Consider the following 8789-nt stretch of genomic DNA (forward strand, 5'->3'; position numbering starts at 1 on the left):
TCTGATAAGTATATGTGAATGACATATTGTTGATCGGAGATAATGTAGAATTATTCTGCAAAGCATAAAGGAGTGTTTGAAAGGAGTTTTTCAAAGAAAGACCTCGGTGAATGTGACGGCCTGGCTTATTAGGGATGATAGACTACTCATATCAATAAGGAATTCCTTCTTTTCCGGGAGCCCATCCGGACAGAACTCCCAAGTTAAGCGTGCTCAGCTTGGAGTAGTTTCAGGATCGGTGACCGACCGGGAAGTTGCTCCCGGGTGCGCACGAGTGAGGACAAAGTGCGTAGAAAAGACTAGTATTGATCTGTGGGGCCAGTCTATATCCCGCCAGGAGTAACGACCACCAGCGGGTGTGTCCGGGGCGTTATAAGTTGGTATCAGAGACGACCCTCACGATTACACGGATGGTTGCGGACAGGTGCGTGGTCATGTTGTTCATGACGTTTGTGACCCGTCGTGGCACACGGCATGACACATGTACTAGACTGGAAGCACAGACGCATGTGCCAAGAGAGAATGTTCCTGTGGCCCGACGAGGATGTCGGTTCCTCTAAGTGGGGGTGTATGTGATGGACTGTCTTATTAGGGATGATAGACTACTCATATCAATAAGGAATTCCTTCTTTTCTGGGAGCCCATCCGGACAAAACTCCCAAGTTAAGCGTGCTCAGCTTGGAGTAGTTTCAGGATGGGTGACCGACCGGGAAGTTGCTCCTGGGTGCGCACGAGTGAGGACAAAGTGCGCAGAAAAGACTAGTATTGATCTGTGGGGCCAGTCTATATCCTGCCAGGAGTAACGACCACCGGCGGGTGTGTCCGGGGCGTTATAGTGAAGCTTCTTACATATTGAGCATCAAGATCTATAGAGATAGGTCAAGACGCTTAATAAGTTTTTCAATGAGTACATACCTTGACAAGATTTTGAAGTAGTTCAAAATGGAACAGTCAAAGAAGGAGCTCTTGCCTGTGTTACAAGGTGTGAAGTTGAGTAAGACTCAAAACCCGAGAGTACATACCTTGACAAGATTTTGAAGTAGTTCAAAATGGAACAGTCAAAGAAGGAGTTCTTGCCTGTGTTACAAGGTGTGAAGTTGAGTAAGACTCAAAACCCGACCACGGCGGAAGATAGAGAGAGAATGAAAGTCATTCACTATGCCTCAGCCATAGGTTCTATAAAGTATGCCATGCTGTGTACCAGACCTATTGTATACCCTGCCCTGAGTTTGGCAAGGAGTACAATAGTGATCTAGGAGTAGATCACTGGACATTGGTCAAAATTATCCTTAGTGGAATAAGGAAATATTTCTCCATTATGGAGGTGATAAAAGAGTTTGTCGTAAAGAGTTACGTCGATGCAAGCTCTGACACCATTCTGGATGATTCTAAGTCTCGATCTAGATACATATTGAAAGTGGGAGCTATTAGCTAGAGTAGCTCTGTGCAGAGCATTGTAGACATAGAACTTTGCAAAATACTTACGGATCTAAATGTGACAGACCTGTTGACTAAAATTATCTCACAAGCAAAACATGATCACACCTTAGTACTCTTTGGGTGTTAATCACATAGCGATGTGAACTAGATTACTGACTCTAGTAAACCCTTTGGTTTTTGGTCACATGTCGATGTGAACTATGGGTGTTAACCACATAAAGATGTGAACTATTGATGTTAAATCACATGGCGATGTGATCTAGATTATTGACTCTAGTGCAAGTGGGAGACTGAAGAAAATATGCCCTAGAGGAAATAATAAAGTTATTATTTATTTCCTTATATTATGATAAATGTTTATTATTCATGCTAGAATTGTATTAACCAGAAACATAATACATGTGTGAATACATAGACAAACAGAGTGTCACTAGTATGCCTCTACTTGACTAGCTCATTGATCAAAGATGGTTATGTTTCCTAACCATAGACATGAGTTGTCATTTGATTAACGGGATCACATCATTAGGAGAATGATGTGATTGACTTGACCCATTTTGTTAGCATAGCACTTGATCGTTTAGTTTGTTGCTATTGCTTTCTTCATGACTTATACATGTTCCTATGACTATGAGATTATGCAACTCCCGTTTACCAGAGGAACACTTTGTGTCCTACCAAACGTCACAACGTAACTGGGTGATTATAAAGGTGCTCTACAGGTGTCTCCGAAGGTACTTGTTGGGTTGGCGTATTTCGAGATTAGGATTTGTCACTTCGATTGTCGGAGAGGTATCTCTGGGCCCTCTTGGTAATGCACATCACTTAAGCCGTGCAAGCATTGCAACTAATGAGTTAGTTGTGGGATGATGTATTATGGAACGAGTAAAGAGACTTGCCGGTAACGAGATTGAACTAGGTATTGAGATATCGATGATCGAATCTCGGGCAAGTAACATATCGATGACAAAGGGAACAACGTATGTTGTTATGCGGTCTGACCGATAAAGATCTTCGTAGAATACGTGGGAGCCAATATGAGCATCCAGGTTCCGCTATTGGTTATTGACCAGAGACATGTCTCGGTCATGTCTACATAGTTCTCGAACCCGTAGGGTCCGCACGCTTAAACTTTCGGTGACGATTGTATTATGAGTTTATGTGATTTGATGTACCGAAGGTAGTTCGGAATCCCAGATGAGATCGGGGACACGACGAGGAGTCTCGAAATGGTCAAGATGTAAAGATCGATATATTGGACGACTATGTTCGGACATCAGAAAGGTTCCGAGTGATTCAGGTATTTTCGGGGGTACCGGGGAGTTACGGGAATACGAGGAAGAAGTAATGGGCCTCATGGGCCAAGTGGTGGAAGAGAGGAGGCAGGGCGCGCGGCCCCCCTAGCCCAAACCGAATTGGACTAGGGGGCCGGCCCCCCTTTCCTCCTTTTCCTCCCTCTCCTTCCTTCTCCTTCTCCTCCTTCCTTTCCTCCTCCTAGTAGGAGTAGGAAAGGGGAGTCCTACTCCTACTAGGAGGAGGACTCCTCCTCCTGGCGTGCCCATAGAGGGTCGGCCGGCATCCCCCCTTGCTCCTTTATATACAGGGGCAGGGGGGCACCTCTAGACACACAAGTTGATCAGTTGATCTCTCCCAGCCGTGTGCGGTGCCCCCTCCACCATATTCCACCCCGGTCATATCATAGCGGTGCTTAGGCGAAGCCCTGCGTCGGTAGCAACATCATCACCGTCACCACGCCGTCGTGCTGACGGAACTCTCCCATGAAGCTCTGCTGGATCGGAATTCGCGGGACGTCATCAAGCTGAATGTGTGCTGAACTCGGAGGTGCCGTGCGTTCGGTACTTGAATCGGTCGGATCGTGAAGACGTACGACTACATCAACCGCGTTGTGCTAACGCTTCCCCTTTCGGTCTATGAGGGTACGTGGACAACACTCTCCCCTCTCGTTGCTACGCATCACCATGATCTTGCATGTGCGTAGGAAAATTTTGAAATTACTACGTTCCCCAACAGCGCGCCCCCTACCTCGTGGCCTCCTATTACGTGGCTTGACGTAGGGTCCAAGTCTCCTGAGTTATATTCGATGAGAAAATCACGTTCCCGAAGGTTTCATTCCGTTTGGACTCCGTTTGATATTCCTTTTCTTCGAAACCCTAAAACAGGCAAAAAACAACAATTCTGGGCTGGGCCTCCGGTTAATAGGTTAGTCCCAAAAATAATATAAAAGTGGATAATAAAGCCCAATAATGTCCAAAACAGTAGATAATATAGCATGGAGCAATCAAAAATTATAGATACGTTGGAGACGTATCAGGAGGCAACCCAATGAATAAAATTTATTTTTGCTTTTTGCTTCCTGTTCTTGAGTGTTTGCACAATTATGCTACTGTTATGATTGTGTTTTTATGTTTTAATTAGTGTTTATGCCAAGTAAAGCCTTTAGGATCTTCTTGGGTGATAGTTGTTTGATCTTGCTGAAAAAACAGAAACTTTTACACTCACAAAAATAATTCTCATTTTTAACCAGAGAGCGATAAAATGCCCATTCCTTTTGCAGTAGATCAATATACAAATTTATCAGGTTGTCCTATTTGTTCAGAGTTTTTGGAGTTACAGAAGTATTCTAAACACCTAGATTTCTACAGACTTCTGTTTTTGACAGATTCTATTTTCTTTGCGTTGTGTGCTTATTTTGATGGCTCTATGGTTTTCTTTGATGAGTTTTTTCCGTAGAAAAGTTGGAATACAGTATATATAATGCAAGAACAAAATATGAATTGGTTTACTACAACACTTACAGTAGTGATTTGTTTTCTTATACTAATGGATCTCACGAAGGTTTTTGTTGAGTTTTGTGTGATTGAAGTTTTCATGTTTTGGGTTATATTACGATGGATGAAGGAATAAGGAGTAAGAAGAGCCTAAGCTTGGGGATGCCCCGGCATCCCAAGCTATTATCCAAAAGAGAGCAAGCAACTAAGCTTGGGGATGCCCCCGAGTGGCATCCCCTCTTTCTTCTAACGACCATCGGTATTTTACTTGAAGCTATATTTTTATTCGTCGCATACTATGTGTTCTGCTTGGAGCGTCTTGTATGATATGAGTCTTTTCTTGTTTTATTTTGTGTTTTTAGTCTTGATTCCTTGCTGGACACACCTATTTGAGAGATCCAAAATTATGTCATGACTTGTTAGAATTGCTCTCTATGCTTCACTTAAATTTTTATGAGCTATGGTCTTGCTCTAGTGCTTCACTTATATCTTTTTGAGAACGATGTGCTTTAGTATTTTTGAAGAAATAATATCTTGCTTCACTTAGATTTATTTGAGAGTTAGTAAAATTTTCAAGAAATTCTCTCTTGCTTCACTTAAATTAATTTGAGAGAAAGAAATTTTATGCTCGTGATCTTCACTTATATTTGTTTGAGCTTGTCAAAAGAAACATAGGAAAATTAGTTCCAAAGTTATAGATATCCAAGAAGGATATAATAAAAACTTTATTGAAGATCACTGGACAAAATAAACTTGATTCTTAGTAATAGTTTTGAGATATGATGATGTGATATGGGAGTTATGCTGATGAGTAATTATGCTCTAGCAAGAATATTGGTGTTAAGGTTTGTGATTCCCTATGCAAGCACGAAAGTCAATAATTACGCAATGAAATTATATCCTACTTGTGGTGCATTATTCGGTATTAATTATGCTCAATGCTCGCTTATGAGATTATTTGTTTCTTGGTTGGTCGCTTCTCAATCTTTTGCTAGCCTTCATTTTGCACTAAGTATGATCACTACTTGTGCATCCAAAAACCTTTAAACCAGTTTTGCCACATGAGTCCGCTATATCTACCTATATGCGGCATTCTTTTGCCGTTCTAAGAAAATGTGTATGTGCCATCTCTAATTTTCAAAATAAACTTCTCTTTTGTGTGTTTGTTTCGCTCGCGGAGCGGTGAGGGGTGGCTAATATTTTCCATGCTAGATGTGTTATTCTCACAATGAGTGTTTATTCACTTGTCATTGCACGAGAGTAAGGAAAAGGTATTAGGGATGCCCAGACCCAAAATGAAAAATGAATTTACTTTATGTTGTCAAATAATAAATTCCTTGGAAAGTGTTGGTATGGAAGGCACCCGTGGATACGGTTAGCCATGGAAAGTGAAAGTATGGTGGAAAAAAGAATAAACTTTATTTTCCATTTGGGAACCGCCTATGATATACTCCCTCCGTTCCTAAATATTTATCTTTTTAAAGATCTCAAATGGACTATCACATACGGATGTATATAGACTTATTTTAGTGTGTAGATTCACTCATTTTGCTTCGTATGTAGTCACTTGTTGAAATCTCTAGAAAGACAAATATTCCGGAATGGAGGGAGTATCTAGCATGGAAAGTGTTGGGAACTCTAAGTTGTTTTTGTTGGTGGGAAGGACTCACCTCCCAAAATGTTTTTATCTCTAAGTTTTTCGCTTTGAGCTCTGGCACCTCTACAAATCCCTACTTTCCTCTGCGAAGGGGCTTTCTTTTACTTTATGCAATTTTTATTTTTGAATTTGAGTCTCCAGCTTCTCTTATAAAAGCACCAACTAGGAGGCACTAAGATCGTACTTGAGCATTGGGTGTAGTTAATATGTGAGTGTGTTTCATGAATGGATCAATGATTGAGCATGGTGGGCTAGGGATAGCTTATTTTAGCATTGATATTTTGAAAGACATGGTTGCTTGTTGATATGCTTGAGTATTTAAGTTATCATGTCAAAACTAGACAATTGCTTTGAACAATATAAAAGTCCAAATGTCCATGCTATAAAGAAAAGAATATGATATGATATGTTAGGCAGCATTCCACATCAAAAATTCTGTTTTTATCACTTACCTACTCGAGGACGAGTAGGATTTAAGCTTGGGGATGCTGATACGTCTCCAACTTATCTATAATTTTTTATTGTTCCATGCTGTTATATTATCAATTTTGGATGTTTTAGAATCATTTTATGTCATTTTATATCATTTTTTGGTACTAACCTATTAACATAGTGTCAAGTGGCAGTTGTTGTTTTTTGCATGTTTTTTACATCGCAGAAATTCAATACCAAACGGAGTCCAAACGCAATGAAACTTTACAAAGATTTTTATGGACCAGAAGACAGCTAATGGGCCAAGGCTGCGCCTGGGGGGTGCTCCGAGGAGAGCACAACCCACCAAGGCGCGCTTGGAGGCCAGGAGTGCCCTGGTGGGTTATGCCCACCTCGGGTGCCCCCCAGACCGCCTCTTTGCGCTATAAATACCCCAATATTCCAGAAACCCTAGGGGAGTCGACGAAAATCAATTCCAGCATCGCAGATTCCAGAACCACCATATCCAATCTAGACACCAACACGGAGGGGTTCACCACTTTCATTGGTGCCTCTCCGATGATGCGTGAATAGTTATTTGTAGACCTTCGGGTCCGTAGTTAGTAGCTAGATGGCTTCATCTCTCTCGTTTAATTCTCAATACAATGGTCTCTTGGAGATCCATATGATGTAACTCTTTTGCGGTGTGTTTGTTGGGATCAGATGAACTTTGAGTTTACGATCAGATCTATCTTTTTATATCCATGAAAGTTATTTGAGTTTCTTTGATCTCTTATATGCATGATTGCTTATAGCCTTGTATTTCTTCTCCGATATTTGGGTTCTGTTTGTCCAACTTGATCTATTTATCTCGTAATGGGAAGAGGTGCTTTGTAGTGGGTTTGATCTTATGGTGCTTGATCCCAGTGACAGAAAGGGAACCGACATGTATGTATCGTTGCAACTAAGGATAAAACGATGGGTTCTATCACTATATAGATAGATCTTGTTTACATCATGTCATCATTGTTATTGCATTACTCCATTTCTCCATGAACTTAATACACTAGATGCATGCTTGATAGCGATCGATGTGTGGAGTAATAACAGTAGATGCAGGCAGGAGTCGGTCTACTAATCTTGGACGTGATGCCTATGTAATGGTCATTGCCTGGATATCATCATGATTATTTGAAGTTCTATCAATTACCCAACAATAATTTGTTTACCCACCGTTTGCTATTTTTCTCGAGAGAAGCCACTAGTGAAACCTACGACCCCCGGGTCTCTTTCTCATATTATTTGCCTTTGCGATCTATTTTATTTGCCTTTCATTTTCAGATCTACTAAACCAAAAATACAAAAATACCTTGTTGCAATTTATTTTATTTGGCGTTCGATCTATCAATATTTACAACTTTCTCCCGTCCACGTGCCAATTTCTGGCGCCGTTATCCAAAAGGTATTGACAACCCCTTTTACACGTCGGGTTGTGAGTATTTGTTATTTGTGTGCAGGTGTTGTTTACGTTGTGTTGCTTGGTTCTCCTACTGGTTTGATAACCTTGGTTTCACATCTGAGTGAAATACCTACCGCCGCTGTGCTGCATCATCCCTTCCTCTCTGGGGAAATACCGACGTCGCTTCAAGCGACATCAACATTACATAGTAAAGGTTGGTCATCTATATGCATAAAGTAGCACAAGTCAGATATTAATAATAAAATAAATAAAAATTCTTAACAGAATTTATTTATGCGAAATAAATTATTAAAAGAGATTTGGCCTGGCGAGAGGCCGATGTCGACAGGCGTCGCGCGACGAGGTGCCGGATTTGCAGGGTTGCCCGAGTTACGGACGTGACATGCGCAGGACTGCGGTGGCATATTGGATCGCCCTGAAACGACGGCCGCAGTGTAGACCGGAGTGCAAAACCTGTAGCACCAATTGTCGCTGACCAATAGAAAATAATCTTTGAAATATAATTAATATGCACATCGCGAATAACTTAGAGCGATTGCACCTGGTGATTTATCTGACGACGTCCATACTGATGGCAGACGAGATGATTATGTACGAGGGACGTCCTGGCCAGAGTGCCTCAAGACTACATCTGGCCGACCAACATATGAAACGCTCGATCTGAATGCGGATGTTGGTTTGGCAAAGGTTCTGACGCGTAGGTTGGGTGGCCGAGGTGACGATAGGATATGGTCATAGTCGAATTTTGACGTCTATCCCGCGACAACCCTAGCCTCCCGCGACTCCGCTCGCGGCGGCCGCCGCCGCCACCGGGCCGCCCTCTTCGCCGCCCTTGCCCATGGCCACCTTAGCCCCTGCCGCTTCCCCCGCCGCCGCCCCTCCTCCTCCCCCTCCCAGCCCGGCCGGGGATGAAGGGCCTGACCCGGATCCCGGCCCGCGCCTCTCTCCGGCGGTCGTTCTTTTCGCCCCTGCTGCTCCAGCCCTGGCGCCGGCCGCTCTGGCCCCTGCTGCT

Source organism: Triticum dicoccoides, chromosome 3A (genome assembly GCF_002162155.2).
Source record: "Triticum dicoccoides isolate Atlit2015 ecotype Zavitan chromosome 3A, WEW_v2.0, whole genome shotgun sequence".
Classification (NCBI taxonomy): domain Eukaryota; kingdom Viridiplantae; phylum Streptophyta; class Magnoliopsida; order Poales; family Poaceae; genus Triticum; species Triticum dicoccoides.